The sequence below is a fragment of the Saccostrea cucullata genome, unplaced genomic scaffold (assembly GCF_032062105.1).
Source record: "Saccostrea cucullata isolate Sc308-1 unplaced genomic scaffold, CSIRO_AGI_Scuc_v1 ctg5040, whole genome shotgun sequence".
Lineage (NCBI taxonomy): Eukaryota > Metazoa > Mollusca > Bivalvia > Ostreida > Ostreidae > Saccostrea > Saccostrea cuccullata.
In genome coordinates this window covers 173,671-193,873 of record NW_026922894.1, presented here as the reverse complement: position 1 = coordinate 193,873, position 20,203 = coordinate 173,671, and the positions used below count along the sequence as shown (strand labels likewise).

The 20,203-nt window shown below is 33.9% G+C and overlaps 1 long non-coding RNA gene across 1 annotated transcript; it reads left to right on the top strand.

Moving 5' to 3' along the window:
• The first annotated feature begins 780 nt into the window (after positions 1 to 780).
• Positions 781 to 19,857, top strand: LOC134262723 (uncharacterized). The gene is made up of 3 exons (XR_009991074.1): positions 781 to 1,216; positions 17,521 to 17,638; positions 18,203 to 19,857. It is a non-coding gene; the product is annotated as an uncharacterized LOC134262723 (long non-coding RNA).
• Positions 19,858 to 20,203: the final 346 nt, after the last annotated feature.

Genomic DNA, 20,203 nt, shown 5'->3' with positions numbered 1-20,203 from the left:
ACGCATACCTTTTAAAATGCTGAAATATGATGAAATATGCTGAAAAATGCTCAGTATTCACTAATGGTACATGTAGGTGTTACATGCTCAAACTCATTCAAAAACTCAAAACAAACGATATAAATGTTTGACCGTAAGTACATAGGTATAAGCAATATTATTCTATAAATAACTTTTAAGGTTGCCATGGAAACACAGTGTAACCAAGCAAAATCAGTGACCAGGATTGGGTTTATGCTACTGTCCTAAGGAAAACCATAAAAATTCAAGACAATTAGAACCACATCAATATCTTTAAAAACTTATCACCAGTTATGAAGGAAAATGTGCTTTTTTTTAAAATAGAGGATCAGATTTAAACTTAGAGAGTGTAAATTTGAAGGCTCTATATGGTATTTAAACCTTGGCAGTCATTGCCAACCAAAATGAAATATCATAATTTGTTCTTGATTTATGTTTCATGGCTCTTTATTCTATTATTTGGTCACCTTTAATCTTATTATTGTTTTTTTTTAAACATGTCAAAATTAAAGTTTGCTTTCCCGCAAATGTTAACTTTGGGTCTCTAAACATGTTAAAAATGCCCTTTTTCTAACTTTAAGACATGTTGCCATGGTAACTATAATACATAACAACCCTATTTTACGTAAAGGTATCAAAGACTTTTATCATAGAAAGTTAAGAGAAATTCTGAGACTATGCGTGCCACAGATGTTATATCAAATTTCAAGTCATTACAGAAATTTAAAGTATGTATCAAATTTATAAAATGTATTTAAGGATATGTGAACCTGACGTTTTTGAATCCACCGCGCAACTCGAACTGCGGAAGATGGGAACGGTCAATGTCGTGATCATAGAACATATAATTTTGCTAAAACACAAGTTTAAAGGATTTAACAGCGATTACATAGTAAAATAAAGCCAAATTAAATCAACATTGCATGATTTTTATTAATTTTGGCTGTTTGCCTGTTCCAAGCCCGATAATTTACGACATTACACCCTAGCCGTTTTGCGACGCCATGTTTTGTAGAGAAGGACGCAACGATACATTTGCAAGGAAAAAAGCAGTTTATACGCCGAAAATAGATTATACGGTTATATGTAGACGAAAATATACAGATTGGTGCCGTTCGGATTCATGTAACAACTGTACAAACGATGTCACCCCGAATGCAGTTCCACGATGTACATGTACTTCATTGTTTTTCACGTAAGTAAAAGTAGGTCTTAACTAACAGCAGAATGAACATACACCAAACAGATGGATAACCGGAGTCTACCTGACACCTTATACATTTATTTATTATTAGGTTGTAATTTATAGCATCATCGAAATTCAATGTATTCTCTGTCTCCAGTCGGGATCAACAATGATTCGAATATTACAGAAAACGTGGAAAATTTGCACAATTTTCACAGATAGATCCAATAAAAATACACGGTTTTAAAATAGTCTGAAATAATTTGTATAAGTTATTTATTGGATTTACTTTTTGTTTACCAGTGTCAAATTACCAAATTAGGCAAATACTGAAATAGTGTAGCGTTTCCGAGTAAATCCTTTTTCACATTCATATTTTTGGTAGCTCCTGATAATATTTCCTCTTTGTAATAAAACACAAAATAGTAGTAAAACATTTATTAAATCCAAATGAAAGTAAAATATAATCCAATCAATGTTATAAAGTATAAATCCAAAAGAATTGAATGAAAGGCACTTAGAATAATTATTCCAAAATAACTCAAGTTAAATTCCCATTAAAATCCTCTTCCAAATTACTCTCAATAAAATCTCTAATAAAAAATCTCTCTCATCATCCTAAAAATTACCCCGCTTATATAGTTTATGACTCCTCTCATTGCTCCTCTTAATCACCCTGAACTAAACTAAGGTCAAGCTATCAGATCTAAATGCTATAAATCACTACTATTGTATAAAGCCTCCTCCTAGCCTAATTAACAGCTCCCCATGACCTGTTCGCAGTCTGGGTTAAGACATTGATAAACAATCTAGTCTACGAATGAAAGTAAAATAATAAAAACATACTAATATACTAATTAAGAAAAGTAAATGTAAGAAAATAATAAAAAAAAAAAAAAATTATGCTACATTTCCCCCTGCTTAGCTTTGTACCCCGTACAAAATAATGATTAAAAAAAATGAAAGCCTTTCAAACAAAAAAAATAAGACAATGTAAATAATAAAAGCAAATGATAAAACAAAATCAATGATGTACATCATCATATATGCAATGATAGCAGTTTTAAACAAAAATGCTAATAAATGATGAATTAAAAGAAACAACATTAAAATGTCATCTATTTACAAGTTTATACACTGTCACAGTTCATTCCTTGCTCTCATTTGAATTGTCCATGAAATCGTCCATGAAATTGTTTATCAAGTCCATCACTGGTACCTCTTTTATTTCTTCAGAATAGGAGAAGTTTATTTCTTTTATGGTTTCTGAATGTCCATCACGGTTTTTAATTCTTCTATGAATTAGCTGGATTGTGATTGATTTCTTCTCCTCAGAAACATTGTCTTTTTCTTCCTCATTAGTGTCCTCGGCACTCAAGTTCTCTTCTGTTTTGTTATAATCCTCGGAATTTTGTGTTGGCTCGAAATCTTCTTCATCAGATGAAATGTCCTCATACAAATCGCTTTTCACAGTATAATCCATATTCTGGTCACAAGAAACGTTTGGAATTTCTTCTGGTGAAAGGTCATCTAAAACTTCCATTAAACTGTGTTGAGAAAAATAATGTCTTTTAAAGTTAAAATTCCTTGTAAATATCCTTTGACAAATGTCACATTGATAAACTTTCTTCCTGGAATAATGGTGTTCTTCTAAATGTCTCTGTAAATTCCTTTTATGTTTGTAGGTAATATTGCAGTCAAAACATTGGAACATTTTCACTTAGAAGCAAGTTTTTAAGTGTTTATTTCCTAAATCTTGTTGGAGTTTTTATAAGCCTGCCTAGTCTTGTTTTCTTGGGTTCCATCTGGATTGGGGTTGACAAGTGTCCATTATTCTCCTCCCTACTCCTCTCTAACGGTTTATCATGGGTCTTGTCTTTAACTGGCAAGGTGTTTTCGACTTCACAATTTCCAGTGTTGTTAAATTGATCTTCAATGTTCTCTTCAGGGACCTCATCACTTGGACATAAATTTGGTATGATGACATTTGGTTCACTGTCTGTAGCTTTCTGAATAATGCGTTGCAGTTTCCAAAAAGTTGTCTTGTTCACTTTTAATGGTTTAAGATTATCCGCATGAATTACAACAGGTTTTGAAGAAATAGAATGTTGAATTCGATATAACACATCACTGAATTTTTCAGTCACTACCCAAGGTCCACTCCAATTTCTTGCAAGTTTAAGTTTGGTTCCTAATATTTGTTGAGGTTGGAAACGACACACAGTATCACCAACAGAATATTGAATTTTTCTCACATTTTGATCATAATATTTCTTTTGAGTTTGGCTTCTTTTCTTGGTTTCTTCTCTAGCAATTTCATGACATTGATCTAATTTTTGTTTCAACTCACGAACATAATCATGATGATTGTATAAGTCACTAATGACACTGTTATTCTGATCAGAGAATAAATCAACCGGCATCACCATTTCTGTACCAAATATCATTCGATACGGACTTATTCCAGTTGTTTCATGCACAGTGCTGTTGTAGGCCATTGAAATTCCATCAATGAATTTATCCCAATCATTTTGATGTAAGGATATGTATTTCGATAGCATATCTTTAATGGTACGATTCAACCTCTCTACCATTCCATCTGATCTCGGGTGAAACGGAGTTGTACGGCTCTTATGAATTCCAAGTAAAAAACACAAGTTTTGAAAAAGTTGACTTTCGAATTGTCTGCCTTGATCTGTATGTAACGCATGAGGGCATCCATAACGTTTAATCCATCCTTTGAATATAACATTAGCGACAGTTTCAGCTTCCATATTTGGAATCGGGAATATTTCCACAAACTTGGTAAAGTAATCTGCTACCACAAGAATATAGACATTTCCACTGGCTGATCTAGGAAACGGTCCAGCAATATCTGCTGCAATTCTTTCCCAACGTCCTCCTGCGATGAACGATTCCATAACGCTTCGTTTTTGTCGCTGTGGATTCTTTCTTTCTTCACACAAATAACACGATTTTATATAATCGGTCACATATTCACGAATATTTGGCCAGTAATAAGAACTCTGATTTACTTTGCGAATATTCCTCTTAATTCCAAGATGTCCTGAAACTGGTGAATCATGGAGATACCACATCACAACATCACGCATTGATTTTGGGGTACATATACGCAATCTAACTTTTTCCAGTTCCATCCACTTAACACACAAAACATTCTGATGAACGTCTAGAATTTCCCATCTATTATACCAAAATTTACACTCTGGATCAAGTTCCGTGATTACACTTCTGGATGGTTTGTTTTCAGATCCAAATTTTTCAAATAATTGAAGAATTGGTCCAATCCCCTTGTCATTTTCTTGTTGATTACGAATTTCCTCATATGTAAGTTGTAGATTTGGTATTTCTCGTTGTTTAGCACGCTTTGGACGATTACGTTTTCTCCTTGTAGTTGGTACTGTTTCAGGCTCAGAATCACTTTTCTCTTCATCCTCACTTGTTACATTAAATAACTGGAAAATGTCACAAATTACATCATTTGCCCCCTCGATAGTCTCCTTTGAAATTTCACGCAGATCTTTCACACGTGTCACTAAATCACCATCATAGATACAATGTTTTTGTTTACACTGTTTACACACATTTTCATTACACCCCTCTTTTGGTAATCTTGAGAGTGCATCAGCATTTGCATGTTGTTTTCCCACCCGATGTATAATTGTAAAGTTATATGGTCCTAACTGTTGCAACCATCGGTAAATTTGTCCATCTGGCTCTTTGAATTTATGAAGCCAGGTTAAAGATCCATGATCTGTTCTCAAGATAAATTCTCTTCCTAGTAGATAATGTTTATAATATTTCACAAAGTAGATAACAGCTAACATTTCCTTTCGCGTTACACAATAGTTTTTCTCAGCTGAGCTCAGTGTTCTGCTTCCATATGCAATAACTTTTTCTCTCCCATCCTTGATTTGAGAAAGAACACACCCAATGGCTTCATTATTTGCATCCGTGTCTAACATAAAACTTCCACCATTGACATCTGGATATCCTAATATTGGCGCACTTTGTAATTTCTTCTTCAGTTCAATAAAAGCTCGGTCACACTCTTCTGTCCATATCCATTTGCTATTTTTGCTAGTCAAAGAATGCAAACACTTTGCAATATTAGCAAAATCTCTAATATACTTCCGATAGTAAGATACTAATCCTAGAAAACTCCTTAATTCTGTGACATTCTTTGGTGTTGAAATATTTTCTATTGCTTCAGTTTTAGCAGGGTCTGTCTTGATTCCACTTTTAGAAACAACATATCCAAGAAATGACACCTCTTTCTTGAAAAATGAACATTTCTTTGCTTTCAACCTCAAATTAGCATCTTCCAGTCTATCCAATACTTGCTTTAAATTCTCCAAATGCTCATCAAAACTTTTTCCATAGACAATGATGTCATCCAAATAAAGTACAGCTACATTCCACTGTAGACCACTTAATACTCTTTCAATTATTCTCTGAAAAGTCGCTGGAGCATTACATAATCCAAAAGGCATAACATTGTACTGATATAACCCCCCTCTTGGTGTAGCAAATGCTGTTTTCTCCTTGTCCTGATCTGACATCGGCACTTGGTGATAAGCCATATTCAAATCCAAAGACGAAAACCAAACAGATCCAGCCAATGCATCCAAATTATCATCTATCCTAGGTATCGGATATGCGTCCTTTATCGTCTTCGCATTCAAACGACGATAATCCACACAAACTCGCCAACTTTTATCCTTCTTCTGAACAAGAACAAGTTGCGACGACCATGGACTGCTGGATTTCTCAATAATTCCCTGATCAAGTAGTTTCCCTATTTCTTGATCTAGAATTTCCCTTTTAAACAATGGAACCCGCCGTGGCGCCTCCTTAAACGGCGTTCCGTCACTCAAATTTATCCTATGCTCACCAATGTTGGTTCTATGTAAAACTCCGTTCGGGTCAGCGAACACATTTCTCCTTTCCATGAGAAATTCCTTGAACTTTTCAGACTCTCGAGAATTTAAATTTATGATTCCATTTTCATAGACTGATTTCAGGTACTCTGGTAATTCTTGAGTATCTCCCTTGCTAATTGTGGCTATAACTTTTCCTTTGTCACAAATTGGTTGACTCACATATGCAACAGGTACAAGTAATGCTATTTCAGTATGCTTCGGTACTGTAATTGCATGGTCCTCTGGATTATATAATCGAATGTAAAATTCTCTATTGCTTGAATCAAGAAGTGTTCTGGCAACTCCCAATTTATACGAACTAATGAAAGTTTTCAAAGGCATTGGTATTCCAATTGTCCCATCAGCACTCATTACCATAGATCTCACAACAAATTCATGTCTCCCTGGTATGGTAAAAGAATCCTGATTATAAATTTTTCTCGTTGGACAAACTTCATTCAAATCCTTTTCTTGATCATATGTAAAACTCAAAGCACATTGTTGATAGTTCCAATTACACTTGAACTTCACAATAAAATCTTCTCCCAATAAATCATGTGTGACTCCTCCAACAAAAACACGAAATTCAATATCAACATCCTTCAAAGTAAGAATCATTTTAGCAGTACCCAGAAGTTTTAGTTTACGTCCATCGGCTGATAAGAATTTACTTTTCACTCGCTCTAGTACAGGACGATTATCCAAAGGAATGCTATAAAATGTTTCTTCAGTGATGAAAGTTTTCCTCGCTCCAGTGTCAATCTTCCATGTTAATGGTGTTCCCTGAATTAAACCATTTACCAAAAATCCATTCCTTCCTGGAATTAAAATGTCAGATGTATTCTTTTCAAAAACATCACAATAATCACTTTCATTGAGCTTCATATCCACAGAATCAGTATTACACGCCTCCTCATGAGCTCTGTAATTAACTACTCGTAAATCACTGTGAGTTAACTCTTCTGTACTAGGCCTATTCATATCAGCGATCAACGCACGGCCTACTGCCTCGGTCTCCCGCTGTTTAACTGTTTCACGGTTTCACTTATTGCACTGTTTATTTTCCCCTTGTTTTTGACAGGACAATTCCTTAGAAGATGATGTGTGGAATTACATTTGAAGCAAGCCTTCTTCACATGTTGTCTCATATTGTCAAATCTATTACTCACATCATTGGGCTGGCTAACTTGATAAATTCTGGGCTTTGTCAAGGTTTTCGGATCTCTGTTTTGCTGTTCACTAATCCTTATGCATTCCTCTTGCATTGCAGCCGTTACCGCTTCTTGTAATGTCTTAGGTCTGGTTCTTCTAACTGCAAGCCTAAAATTTTCCACCTCACTACAAGGAATTATCAAGGAAAGTCTTTAGACTACATTCTTGAACATACTCTCGGCTTTCAGGGTGTGCTCTTCGATACAAATCCTCCAGACATTGAGCAAAATCCCTATACGATTCACCTTCCTTCTTTCTTCGTAGTTTTGCCTCTGCAACATAACTTTCCTTCATTGACTTGTGTCCAAATCTATACTCCATGGCTTGTTTCAACTCATCATAGCTATTCCTTTTGTCATCTGGTAAACCATAAGCATATGTTTCAGCCTGACCACGTAAAGCAGTAAGTAACACTCTCCTCATACGATCCAAGCTCCAGTTATTAAGAATTGCAATATTTTCAAAATAACGAATGAATTCACACCAAATTTCATTTCCATCTCCCTTGAAAGTTCTTTTAACATTAATTTGATAGGATGATTCCTGGCTCCCTTTACCATTCACTCTAGCTATCCCCGGATAATTTCTCTGAGTTTCCATCCCTTTAGATGGGCTTTCAGTACTTTTTGCCAATTTCACCATCATTCCAATGATTAAGGAAAATACTTCAAATACTCCTCCAGACATGATGAATTCCTTTGTCAAACACAACAGCATGTATCCCGGAAAATAGCGATACAAAGCAAACACAATAACACATCCAATAATACACACGGATATCCAAAATAATGAAACTAAATTTCTGGATCCTTGTTTAAAACACTTTTCCTCCTGAAGTTCATAACTGTTCATTGGCTGTTCCATGTGTGGAAATTCTGGAGCGAAATTTTCACTATTCTCAAATGAATCTTCCAAACGACGACGTATGTTTGTACTTCGTAATTTAGGACTTCTAGCTGGGCTTGAAAATAATCCAGGAGTTTGTTTGTTTGGAAATTTGCCACAGTCTGTCATTTCCATATCAATTAAAGAATACGAAGTTTCATCCATTTTCAAAATGTTTTACATTTCAATGGTACGCTGCTTTGTATATGCTTTAATCCTGCAGTTACAAAACGGACATTTTAAGAATTCACTGATTTCTCCTTTTTCCGTGACAAGTGAAAAACGGTTCTCACTCACTTTAAACATACAATAACAGTTTGGACACTCCTTTTTATCGTGAATTGTAATCCTTCCAATATGCACTAAGTTTCCATTGTCGTCATAGTCATACACATTTGCGAATCTGTATACATCCATAACTATGAAAAGTATGATACACAAGTCACATGTAATAATCCAGTAAAATGAATTAAATAAATCCAAAGAAAATCAAATATTCAGAATCACAATAATCCAACACATTTGCAAATTAAGGTCCGTTTAGATCCATTTTGATTCACAATAAAATTCACAAATTATCCAAAGCATCTAAAGAATCCCACCGCTGCCACCATTTGTAGCGTTTCCGAGTAAATCCTTTTTCACATTCATATTTTTGGTAGCTCCTGATAATATTTCCTCTTTGTAATAAAACACAAAATAGTAGTAAAACATTTATTAAATCCAAATGAAAGTAAAATATAATCCAATCAATGTTATAAAGTGTAAATCCAAAAGAATTGAATGAAAGGCACTTAGAATAATTATTCCAAAATAACTCAAGTTAAATTCCCATTAAAATCCTCTTCCAAATTACTCTCAATAAAATCTCTAATAAAAAATCTCCCTCATCATCCTAAAAATTACCCCGCTTATATAGTTTATGACTCCTCTCATTGCTCCTCTTAATCACCCTGAACTAAACTAAGGTCAAGCTATCAGATCTAAATGCTATAAATCACTACTATTGTATAAAGCCTCCTCCTAGCCTAATTAACAGCTCCCCATGACCTGTTCGCAGTCTGGGTTAAGACATTGATAAACAATCTAATATACGAATGGAAGTAAAATAATGAAAACATACTAATATACTAATTAAGAAAAGTAAATGTAAGAAAATAATAAAAATAAAAAAATAATTATGCTACATTTCCCCCTGCTTAGCTTTGTACCCCGTACAAAATAATGATTAAAAAAAATGAAAGCCTTTCAAACAAAAAAAATAAGACAATGTAAATAATAAAAGCAAATGATAAAACAAAATCAATGATGTACATCATCATATATGCAATGATAGCAGTTTTAAACAAAAATGCTAATAAATGATGAATTAAAAGAAACAACATTAAAATGTCATCTATTTACAAGTTTATACACTGTCACAGTTCATTCCTTGCTCTCGTTTGAATTGTCCATGAAATCGTCCATGAAATTGTTTATCAAGTCCATCACTGGCACCTCTTTTATTTCTTCGGAATAAGAAAAGTTTATTTCTTTCACGATTTCCGAAAGTCCATCACGGTTTTTAATTCTTCTATGAATTAGCTGGATTGTGATTGATTTCTTCTCCTCAGAAACATTGTCTTTTTCTTCCTCATTAGTGTCCTCGGCACTCAAGTTCTCTTCTGTTTTGTTATAATCCTCGGAATTTTGTGTTGGCTCGAAATCTTCTTCATCAGATGAAATGTCCTCATACAAATCGCTTTTCACAGTATAATCCATATTCTGGTCACAAGAAACGTTTGGAATATCTTCTGGCGAAAAGTCATCTAAAACTTCCATTAAACTGTGTTGAGAAAAATAATGTCTTTTAAAGTTAAAATTCCTTGTAAATATCCTTTGACAAATGTCACATTGATAAACTTTCTTCCTGGAATAATGGTGTTCTTCTAAATGTCTCTGTAAATTCCTTTTATGTTTGTAGGTAATATTGCAGTCAAAACATTGGAACATTTTCACTTAGAAGCAAGTTTTTAAGTGTTTATTTCCTAAATCTTGTTGGAGTTTTTATAAGCCTGCCTAGTCTTGTTTTCTTGGGTTCCATCTGGATTGGGGTTGACAAGTGTCCATTATTCTCCTCCCTACTCCTCTCTAACGGTTTATCATGGGTCTTGTCTTTAACTGGCAAGGTGTTTTCGACTTCACAATTTCCAGTGTTGTTAAATTGATCTTCAATGTTCTCTTCAGGGACCTCATCACTTGGACATAAATTTGGTATGATGACATTTGGTTCACTGTCTGTAGCTTTCTGAATAATGCGTTGCAGTTTCCAAAAAGTTGTCTTATTCACTTTTAATGGTTTAAGATTATCCGCATGAATTACAACAGGTTTTGAAGAAATAGAATGTTGAATTCGATATAACACATCACTGAATTTTTCAGTCACTACCCAAGGTCCACTCCAATTTCTTGCAAGTTTAAGTTTGGTTCCTAATATTTGTTGAGGTTGGAAACGACACACAGTATCACCAACAGAATATTGAATTTTTCTCACATTTTGATCATAATATTTCTTTTGAGTTTGGCTTCTTTTCTTGGTTTCTTCTCTAGCAATTTCATGACATTGATCTAATTTTTGTTTCAACTCACGAACATAATCATGATGATTGTATAAGTCACTAATGACACTGTTATTCTGATCAGAGAATAAATCAACCGGCATCACCATTTCTGTACCAAATATCATTCGATACGGACTTATTCCAGTTGTTTCATGCACAGTGCTGTTGTAGGCCATTGAAATTCCATCAATGAATTTATCCCAATCATTTTGATGTAAGGATATGTATTTCGATAGCATATCTTTAATGGTACGATTCAACCTCTCTACCATTCCATCTGATCTCGGGTGAAACGGAGTTGTACGGCTCTTATGAATTCCAAGTAAAGAACACAAGTTTTGAAAAAGTTGACTTTCGAATTGTCTGCCTTGATCTGTATGTAATGCATGAGGGCATCCATAACGTTTAATCCATCCTTTGAATATAACATTAGCGACAGTTTCAGCTTCCATATTTGGAATCGGGAATATTTCCACAAACTTGGTAAAGTAATCTGCTACCACAAGAATATAGACATTTCCACTGGCTGATCTAGGAAACGGTCCAGCAATATCTGCTGCAATTCTTTCCCAACGTCCTCCTGCGATGAACGATTCCATAACACTTCGTTTTTGTCGCTGTGGATTCTTTCTTTCTTCACACAAATAACACGATTTTATATAATCGGTCACATATTCACGAATATTTGGCCAGTAATAAGAACTCTGATTTACTTTGCGAATATTCCTCTGAATTCCAAGATGTCCTGAAACTGGTGAATCATGGAGATACCACATCACAACATCACGCATTGATTTTGGGGTACATATACGCAATCTAACTTTTTCCAGTTCCATCCATTTAACACACAAAACATTCTGATGAACGTCTAGAATTTCCCATCTATTATACCAAAATTTACACTCTGGATCAAGTTCCGTGATTACACTTCTGGATGGTTTGTTTTCAGATCCAAATTTTTCAAATAATTGAAGAATTGGTCCAATCCCCTTGTCATTTTCTTGTTGATTACGAATTTCCTCATATGTAAGTTGTAGATTTGGTATTTCTCGTTGTTTAGCACGCTTTGGACGATTACGTTTTCTCCTTGTAGTTGGTACTGTTTCAGGCTCAGAATCACTTTTCTCTTCATCCTCACTTGTTACATTAAATAACTGGAAAATGTCACAAATTACATCATTTGCCCCCTCGATAGTCTCCTTTGAAATTTCACGCAGATCTTTCACACGTGTCACTAAATCACCATCATAGATACAATGTTTTTGTTTACACTGTTTACACACATTTTCATTACACCCCTCTTTTGGTAATCTTGAGAGTGCATCAGCATTTGCATGTTGTTTTCCCACCCGATGTATAATTGTAAAGTTATATGGTCCTAACTGTTGCAACCATCGGTAAATTTGTCCATCTGGCTCTTTGAATTTATGAAGCCAGGTTAAAGATCCATGATCTGTTCTCAAGATAAATTCTCTTCCTAGTAGATAATGTTTATAATATTTCACAAAGTAGATAACAGCTAACATTTCCTTTCGCGTTACACAATAGTTTTTCTCAGCTGAGCTCAGTGTTCTGCTTCCATATGCAATAACTTTTTCTCTCCCATCCTTGATTTGAGAAAGAACACACCCAATGGCTTCATTATTTGCATCCGTGTCTAACATAAAACTTCCACCATTGACATCTGGATATCCTAATATTGGCGCACTTTGTAATTTCTTCTTCAGTTCAATAAAAGCTCGGTCACACTCTTCTGTCCATATCCATTTGCTATTTTTGCTAGTCAAAGAATGCAAACACTTTGCAATATTAGCAAAATCTCTAATATACTTCCGATAGTAAGATACTAATCCTAGAAAACTCCTTAATTCTGTGACATTCTTTGGTGTTGAAATATTTTCTATTGCTTCAGTTTTAGCAGGGTCTGTCTTGATTCCACTTTTAGAAACAACATATCCAAGAAATGACACCTCTTTCTTGAAAAATGAACATTTCTTTGCTTTCAACCTCAAATTAGCATCTTCCAGTCTATCCAATACTTGCTTTAAATTCTCCAAATGCTCATCAAAACTTTTTCCATAGACAATGATGTCATCCAAATAAAGTACAGCTACATTCCACTGTAGACCACTTAATACTCTTTCAATTATTCTCTGAAAAGTCGCTGGAGCATTACATAATCCAAAAGGCATAACATTGTACTGATATACACCCCCCTCTTGGTGTAGCAAATGCTGTTTTCTCCTTGTCCTGATCTGACATCGGCACTTGGTGATAAGCCATATTCAAATCCAAAGACGAAAACCAAACAGATCCAGCCAATGCATCCAAATTATCATCTATCCTAGGTATCGGATATGCGTCCTTTATCGTCTTCGCATTCAAACGACGATAATCCACACAAACTCGCCAACTTTTATCCTTCTTCTGAACAAGAACAAGTTGCGACGACCATGGACTGCTGGATTTCTCAATAATTCCCTGATCAAGTAGTTTCCCTATTTCTTGATCTAGAATTTCCCTTTTAAACAATGGAACCCGCCGCGGCGCCTCCTTAAACGGCGTTCCGTCACTCAAATTTATCCTATGCTCACCAATGTTGGTTCTATGTAAAACTCCGTTCGGGTCAGCGAACACATTTCTCCTTTCCATGAGAAATTCCTTGAACTTTTCAGACTCTCGAGAATTTAAATTTATGATTCCATTTTCATAGACTGATTTCAGGTACTCTGGTAATTCTTGAGTATCTCCCTTGCTAATTGTGGCTATAACTTTTCCTTTGTCACAAATTGGTTGACTCACATATGCAACAGGTACAAGTAATGCTATTTCAGTATGCTTCGGTACTGTAATTGCATGGTCCTCTGGATTATATAATCGAATGTAAAATTCTCTATTGCTTGAATCAAGAAGTGTTCTGGCAACTCCCAATTTATACGAACTAATGAAAGTTTTCAAAGGCATTGGTATTCCAATTGTCCCATCAGCACTCATTACCATAGATCTCACAACAAATTCATGTCTCCCTGGTATGGTAAAAGAATCCTGATTATAAATTTTTCTCGTTGGACAAACTTCATTCAAATCCTTTTCTTGATCATATGTAAAACTCAAAGCACATTGTTGATAGTTCCAATTACACTTGAACTTCACAATAAAATCTTCTCCCAATAAATCATGTGTGACTCCTCCAACAAAAACACGAAATTCAATATCAACATCCTTCAAAGTAAGAATCATTTTAGCAGTACCCAGAAGTTTTAGTTTACGTCCATCGGCTGATAAGAATTTACTTTTCACTCGCTCTAGTACAGGATGATTATCCAAAGGAATGCTTTAAAATGTTTCTTCAGTGATGAAAGTTTTCCTCGCTCCAGTGTCAATCTTCCATGTTAATGGTGTTCCCTGAATTAAACCATTTACCAAAAATCCATTCCTTCCTGGAATTAAAATGTCAGATGTATTCTTTTCAAAAACATCACAATAATCACTTTCATTGAGCTTCATATCCACAGAATCAGTATTACACGCTTCCTCATGAGCTCTGTAATTAACTACTCGTAAATCACTGTGAGTTAACTCTTCTGTACTAGGCCTATTCATATCAGCGACCAACGCACGGCCTACTGCCTCGGTCTCCCGCTGTTTAACTGTTTCACGGTTTCACTTATTGCACTGCTTATTTTCCCCTTGTTTTTGACAGGACAATTCCTTAGAAGATGTTGTGTAGAATTACATTTGAAGCAAGCCTTCTTCACATGTTGTCTCATATTGTCAAATCCATTACTCACATCATTGGGCTGGCTAACTTGATAAATTCTGGGCTTTGTCAAGGTTTTCGGATCTCTGTTTTGCTGTTCACTAATCCTTATGCATTCCTCTTGCATTGCAGCCGTTACCGCTTCTTGTAATGTCTTAGGTCTGGTTCTTCTAACTGCAAGCCTAAAATTTTCCACCTCACTACAATTATCAAGGAAAGTCTTTAGACTACATTCTTGAACATACTCTCGGCTTTCAGGGTGTGCTGTTCGATACAAATCCTCCAGACATTGAGCAAAATCCCTATACGATTCACCTTCCTTCTTTCTTCGTAGTTTTGCCTCTGCAACATAACTTGTGTCCAAATCTATACTCCATGGCTTGTTTCAACTCATCATAGCTATTCCTTTTGTCATCTGGTAAACCATAAGCATATGTTTCAGCCTGACCACGTAAATCAGTAAGTAACACTCTCCTCATACGATCCAAGCTCCAGTTATTAAGAATTGCAATATTTTCAAAATAACGAATGAATTCACACCAAATTTCATTTCCATCTCCCTTGAAAGTTCTTTTAACATTAATTTGATAGGATGATTCCTGGCTCCCTTTACCATTCACTCTAGCTATCCCTGGATAATTTCTCTGAGTTTCCATCCCTTTAGATGGGCTTTCAGTACTTTTTGCCAATTTCACCATCATTCCAATGATTAAGGAAAATACTTCAAATACTCCTCCAGACATGATGAATTCCTTTGTCAAACACAACAGCATGTATCCCGGAAAATAGCGATACAAAGCAAACACAATAACACATCCAATAATACACACGGATATCCAAAATAATGAAACTAAATTTCTGGATCCTTGTTTAAAACACTTTTCCTCCTGAAGTTCATAACTGTTCATTGGCTGTTCCATGTGTGGAAATTCTGGAGCGAAATTTTCACTATTCTCAAATGAATCTTCCAAACGACGACGTATGTTTGTACTTCGTAATTTAGGACTTCTAGCTGGGCTTGAAAATAATCCAGGAGTTTGTTTGTTTGGAGATTTGCCACAGTCTGTCATTTCCATATCAATTAAAGAATACGAAGTTTCATCCATTTTCAAAATGTTTTACATTTCAATGGTACGCTGCTTTGTATATGCTTTAATCCTGCAGTTACAAAACGGACATTTTAAGAATTCACTGATTTCTCCTTTTTCCGTGACAAGTGAAAAACGGTTCTCACTCACTTTAAACATACAATAACAGTTTGGACACTCCTTTTTATCGTGAATTGTAATCCTTCCAATATGCACTAAGTTTCCATTGTCGTCATAGTCATACACATTTGCGAATCTGTATACATCCATAACTATGAAAAGTATGATACACAAGTCACATGTAATAATCCAGTAAAATGAATTAAATAAATCCAAAGAAAATCAAATATTCAGAATCACAATAATCCAACACATTTGCAAATTAAGGTCCGTTTAGATCCATTTTGATTCACAATAAAATTCACAAATTATCCAAAGAATCTAAAGAATCCCACCGCTGCCACCATTTGTAGCGTTTCCGAGTAAATCCTTTTTCACATTCATATTTTTGGTAGCTCCTGATAATATTTCCTCTTTGTAATAAAACACAAAATAGTAGTAAAACGTTTATTAAATCCAAATGAAAGTAAAATATAATCCAATCAATGTTATAAAGTATAAATCCAAAGAATTGAATGAAAGGCACTTAGAATAATTATTCCAAAATAACTCAAGTTAAATTCCCATTATCAAAATCCTCTTCCAAATTACTCCCAATAAAATCTCTAATAAAAAATCTCTCTCATCATCCTAAAAATTACCCCGCTTATATAGTTTATGACTCCTCTCATTGCTCCTCTTAATCACCCTGAACTAAACTAAGGTCAAGCTATCAGATCTAAATGCTATAAATCACTACTATTGTATAAAGCCTCCTCCTAGCCTAATTAACAGCTCCCCATGACCTGTTCGCAGTCTGGGTTAAGACATTGATAAACAATCTAGTCTACGAATGAAAGTAAAATAATAAAAACATACTAATATACTAATTAAGAAAAGTAAATGTAAGAAAATAATAAAAATAAAAAAAAATTATGCTACAATAGCAATTTGCTGGCCAAGTAACCAAATTACATTATAGACAAATCAGTTTGACATACATAATATGTATTTACACCACCTCTGTTGATTATTCAACAAAATCCTGACTTACGATTGGTTGGAGTCTGTCACGTGAAGGAGGTAGATTATTTATACCCAGTCAATTGTAAATCAATACCAGGTCGATGTAAAATTATTTTGGAACACTTTGAACAACTCAAATTCACAAGGTTAATATTTTCAGTGTTTGCAGTTGACAAGGTTAAATTTATAAGTAGAGTAATTATGAGAGAAACATTTTCTTCTTTACTGAAAACCTATAACACGTACTGTTTAGTTCATTATTTTAGCACGAACACATTACAAAACAAACACAACGTGATGTCATAATATGCACAATATAAGCGTGATGAAGCATGTAACAGAGAAAAACATTTATAAAACACAGATAATACATAAATGTTTCATCCGTGGGGTAAATTCGTTACATAGTTTTTTAGTGACAGAGTACGGGATGATACCTAGTAAGTAGACTCGACTCCGCCTCGCCAGGCATGAAATTTACTAAGCAGGTATCATCCCGTACCCTGTCACTAAAACACTATGTAATTTATAGTCTGTGCAGTGCAAGATTTGCCTTATTATAACATGTATAAAATGATGTACTATTGAAGATATGGCATTTCATTGTTAAATGGACATGATCAAAAGGTGTTTGTAAAATGTTGACCAATTTATTCTTGCAAAATTGAATAATTTTGTATTTGATTTGTTATTTGAACAGGTATAGAGAAGGAAAAGAATCCACATATATCAGTAGTTAACATCTTCCACCTACTCAACTCTAGATAGCTGTGCCTGATGTATGAAAAGATCTCTGTGTGTTGCAAACACTAGAATGGGTAGGAGTGAATGAAAAAATTGTTTTTTAAGATTAAAAAATGAGGGAGTGATCATTCATTTGATTCTGATTGTGGTGGTGTGAACTGTGAAGGGGGTGTATTTAATTTTTTGCTTTTGATATGCACAGAATATGAAATGTCAGATTATTTTATTTCCAAGATCACAAGAGACAAATTATGACAGATTATTTCGTTTCACTAAAAAATTATACGTGAGGGGAAAAAATCTTCATTGTATGTATATATTTCAGTTTAAATATTCTAGGTCAGATTAATCCCAATATCTATTCTCAGAATCAAATAGTCCTCCCTTTACATGTAGCTTTCTAATATGATTATAGAAAGTCCAGTTGTATAATATTTTGAAACTTCAATAGTCTAGTAGTCAATCCTTATAAATTCATGTATCGGAAACTGCAAAGGTGTCAAATTCATAAAAGATTGACAATAAAGTAACAATCCAAGTTTTAAATAGATATTACTTATTTACATGTTTACTATATATATCCATGTACACACCATTTAGACATGAAGTTTAAAACTAAAATGAAATTTATTTTCCAGGCTAAGAATCATATTAATGTGTCAAAGCCTGAAATCTGCATGGCACAGTTGTTAGAGCAGCTCTCAATTGTCTCAAAGTAAGGAGCACTGTGGAACATGGAGGCCAGTCCTTTGGATGAGACTGTATAAACTGTGTTCCTCTGCTGCAGTAGACATTGGCATGAAAAAGATCCCTCAGAGCTCAATGGCCAAAAGTACCGAGTAATAGGTTTAAAGCTGCAGCCCTTCACCAGCAAGTGGTAGCGTCTTCATATGAGTGAAAAAAATTCTTGAGAGGGACATTACACAACATACAAACAAAGCAAAGGCTGAACTATTTGCTTCAGAAAAGACCTACACCTACAGTGATCATTATTTGAACAAAGTATGTGACCAAAAAAGCTTGCAGTTGAAAGGCAAAGAAAAGAATTCATTATGACAGGAAAGCTAGCTTTTATAGAACAGACTGTACATGCATGTAGAAACTATTGTCAAGGTTAAAGAAATAATTCTGTTTGACTAGGACAAAAGTTCTCTTTTTTGATAAGTGTTTTATTTTTAACTGGTGTCCAATATCTCCATATGTTGTACATTTTAATATTAATTACATTGGCAATTAGATTTGGCCTAAAATATGTCATTGTAATGTCAGTCTTATTGTGTGGCCTTTTTCTGTTCATATAAACCTTAGTGCTTGAAATAGACTATGAAATATAGGAAATGGGGATGTGAATAATTATATAATTATTTAAGGACTTAATAATGATTATTTTATTATTTTATTTATAATATTTATTCAAACATGTTACAGCAAAATTTATTTAGTGCAAACACGGATATAGCAAATCCATGGATATAGCGAACTTTTTTAGATCCTCAGCTATATAAATTTAATGAATTCGTTACATGGATATAACGGATTGTGGATATAGCGAAGTAATTTTATGGGTCTTAATGACTTAATTAAAACCGAGTTTCACTGTATATATTTAAAATTAAACTGAATAGTTTCTTTATTGATTTTTTAGCCATCATCACATACAAATGTGCTTTAAGTCAGATTTTGGAAAAAAGTCAGAGGAAATTCAGATTATCATATCTTTTTTTTTCCAATTCATGTACAAACCAATTTTATACTCATTCACAAAACTAAACATCACTTCTTTAAAATGGAATTGAAAAACCAAATTTCTAATTATATCAAGTGGGATTTTATAACATTTTTTATAGTCAAGATTGAGGAAAAAATAGGCAATTTTTAAGAGGCCAGAGGAAATTCAGATTAATTATGTGTTTATTAGATACTTGATTTAAGAAAAAGAATAAGCATGTACATGATGTATGAATTTGAATTTTTATTTTAACATGTTTTATATTTAAAATTAAACTAAATAATTTTTTTGATTGATTTTTCAGCAATTATTATAGTTAAATGTGTTTTATGGGTCAATTTTTGAAAAAGGCCAGAGGAAATTCAGATTATTATATCTATTTTTCCAAGTCATGTACATACCAATTTTTTCCCGCTTTCACAAAGCTAAACATCACTTCTTTAAAATGGAATTGAAAAACTAAATTTCCAATTATATCAAGTGTGATTTTATAAGATTTTTACAGTGAAGATTGAGAAAAAATAGGCAATTTTTAAGAGGTCAGAGGAAATTCAGACTGTAATTATGCGCATACTAGATACTATCTATTAAAAAGAATAAGCATGTATGACTTTAATTTTATTTTAACACATTATTTATTTAGAATTAAACTAAATAATTTTTTGATTGATATTTTAGCAATTTTTACAGATAAATGTGCTTTACGGTCAGTTTTTGAAAGAAGGCCAGAGGAAATTCAGATTATCATATCTTTTTATCCAATTCATGTACATGCCAATTTTTTCCCTGTTTCACATAGCTAAACATCTCTTCTTTAAAATGAAATAAAAAAATAAAATTTCCAATTATATTAAGTTTGATTTTATAACATTTTTAATAGTCAAGGTTAAGGAAAAATAGGCAATTTTTT